The sequence below is a fragment of the Podarcis vaucheri genome (genome assembly GCF_965113315.1).
Source record: "Podarcis vaucheri genome assembly, chromosome: 16".
In the NCBI taxonomy this organism is placed as follows: Eukaryota; Metazoa; Chordata; class Lepidosauria; order Squamata; family Lacertidae; genus Podarcis; species Podarcis vaucheri.
The window spans coordinates 26164566-26167491 of record NC_138754.1 but is presented as its reverse complement, the minus strand read 5'-3'; the positions used below and the strand labels follow the sequence as shown (position 1 = coordinate 26167491).

Here is a 2926-nt window from a genome sequence, read left to right as displayed (position 1 = left end):
TGTCAGCAGCCTTTGACATGGTCGATCACGAACTCCTGGACCACCGCCTTGCCGACGTGGGGATCCAGGGCACAGTCCTTCAATGGCTGCGCTCGTTTCTCTCTGGTCGGGGACAGAGGGTGGCGCTTGGGGGGGAATTGTCATTCCGCCACTCCTTGGTGTGTGGAGTGCCTCAGGGTGCGATTCTCTCTCCAATGCTTTTTAATATCTTTATGCGCCCCCTCGCCCAGCTTGTCTGGAGTTTTGGGCTGGGCTGCCATCAGTATGCTGATGACACCCAACTCTATCTGTTGATGGATGGCCATCCTGACTCAGCCTCAGACACACTGATCAGATGCTTGGAAGCTGTGGCTGGATGGTTACGTGGGAGCCGGTTGAAGTTAAATCCTTTGAAGACAGAGGTCCTCTGGCTGGGACGGGACGATATGGGATTGAGGGGGCAACTCCCATCTCTTGCAGGGGTGCAATTAGTGCCAGCACCGTCTGTTAAGAGTTTGGGTGTAATCTTCGATACCTCCCTCTCCATGGAGGCGCAGATTGCAGCTATAACAAAGGCGGCATTTTTTCATCTCCGCCAAGCTAAGCAGTTGGCTCCTTACCTCTCTCGCCCTGACCTAGCCACTGTGATCCACGCGACGGTCACCTCCAGACTGGATTATTGTAACTCGCTCTACGTGGGGCTGCCCTTGAGACTGACCCAGAAACTCCAGCGGGTGCAGAATGCCGCAGCGAGACTCCTTACGGGGTCTTCGCTGTGAGATCACATTCATCCGGTGCTATACCAGCTGCACTGGCTCCCGGTGGAGTACAGGATCAGGTTTAAGGTGCTGGTTTTAACCTTCAAAGCCCTATACGGCCTAGGACCCTCGTACCTACGGGACCGCCTCTCCTGGTATGCTCCACAGAGGAACTTACGGTCTTCAAATAAAACATCTTGAAGGTCCCAGGCCACGGAGAGGTTAGGCTGGCCTCAACTAGAGCCAGGGCTTTTTCGGCTGCGGCTCCAACCTGGTGGAAGGCTCTGTCACAAGAGACAAGGGCCCTGCAGGACTTGACATCTTTCCGCAGGGCCTGCAAGACAGAGCTGTTCCACCAGGCCTTTGGTCAGGGCGCAGCCTGACTCCCTCCTTTGGCAATCTTTACAAAACTTTAGTTTATGGTTGCCATCAATTTTGATTTTAATTAATTTTTATAATGTTTTTATAATGTTGCACTATTTTAGTGTTGTTAGCCGCCCTGAGCCCGGCTTCGGCTGGGGAGGGCGGGATATAAATAAAATTTATTATTATTATTATTATTATTATTATTATTATTATTATTATTATTATTAACAAACCACAGCTAATGGACTTCTTTGATGGAAGTCATGATTGCTTGTAAGGCGGTATCACAGTGCTTTAAATTTGTGTTATGAACGAGGCCCTAGACTAATGTTTAAGATCTACCTGCTCCTCTCCCAGAGTTTCAATTCCTAGAGTGGTCTAGCAACCAATTATTCTTCCCAGGGAACTCTGGGATTTGTAGTTCTGGGAAGGGACTGGTGTGTGTGTGTGTCCTAACAACGCTCAGACCCTTTACACTACAGACTACAGGTCCCAGAATTCTTTGGAGGCAGCCATGACCATTTCAAGCAGTATCGAAACACTTTAAATGTATGGTGCAAACGTGGCCTTAATGTGCATTTGGCATGATCCTACTAAAGTGAATTTTGGGTAGCACTTACTTTTCTGAAGGAAGCACCACATCCTCCAAAACAGTCCCTGCTCCTTGTGAAAAACAAACATTTCAGAAATTGGGCACAACCCCTACAAATCATGACTCTGAGCTAGGCTGCATATCTTTCCAAGCCATGCTTCCCCCCCTCCCAGTCCTTTGAAATTACTTCCCCTTCCCCTTCTTGTATGGTTTCATGAGGCACTTATTTCCAAAGCCCGAAATAAAATCCAAATAGATTACAGCTACTGAGTCACCTTCATCCGCTCATTATAATTACGAGATTGTATTTTATTTGTTCTAAAAAAGCAATCAAGCTTGTCTGGGACGACTTTTTATGATCCCTGGGCTCTTTATCGCTTGTGCCTCTGCCTTTCTTTGGGTGTTTATAATGGGTGCCCGTGTATGTTTTACAGGGAGGTTATCATTTTACTAGGGGACACTGAGCAACCTAGTTTGGGATGGTTTCAGACTTGCTCTGTCTCACATTCCTGAGAGCAGCACATGTCCTGCAGCTGGGTGTCCTGCCTATTCCTGATGAATGTGCAACTCGTAAGAACATTGGAGAGTCTCTTTGCTGGATCAGGCTCCAGGGCTGCCTAGACCAGCATTCTGTTCTCATAGGGTTGTCATATTTCAAAAAGTAAAAGCCCTACTTCTCTTGGCAGCACGTTGGCAATTAATATAATCAAGTAATCAAGAGCCTGCTGTTCGCCATCGATGGGGCCCTTTTACTGGGGCTTGCAGGTAGCACACTCCCAAGATAAAAAGTAAGGGGAAATGTCTGTGCGTCTTATGGAGTGAATGTGTGGTCCCTGGAGCCGAATTGCCCAGGGGCAAAAAGCAGATAGTGCTTTTTTTGTTTAGAAAGAGAGAATGGGATGTTGAAAGGAAGCCGCCGAGCAGCTGATTGGCAAGAGATCGGGAGGGAGATAAGGGACTCTATTGATAAAGGAGGCTGCCTGGGAGGGGGGAGGTTAAAGCCCATGGATCCTCAGGATTTTTGCATTGGGTAACCCCAAATTCACCATCAGATCACATAGCATGTCCATGGCTACAGCCTGCACCAAAAAAATCATGCACCCACTGTTTCGTGGCGCAAAAACATGGTTACAAAGCACGGATACACATGGATTCTCAGGATTTTTGCATTGGGCTACCCCAAGCTCACTATCACATCACATGTCTGTGGCCACATCATGAACCACAAAAA

The 2926-nt window shown here is 47.9% G+C and overlaps 1 long non-coding RNA gene across 1 annotated transcript; it reads left to right on the top strand.

The window, feature by feature from the left end:
• The first annotated feature begins 242 nt into the window (after window positions 1-242).
• On the top strand, window positions 243-1291 carry LOC309521222. Its single transcript, XR_014214579.1, has 2 exons — window positions 243-623; window positions 1083-1291. It is a non-coding gene; the product is annotated as an uncharacterized lncRNA (long non-coding RNA).
• Window positions 1292-2926: the final 1635 nt, after the last annotated feature.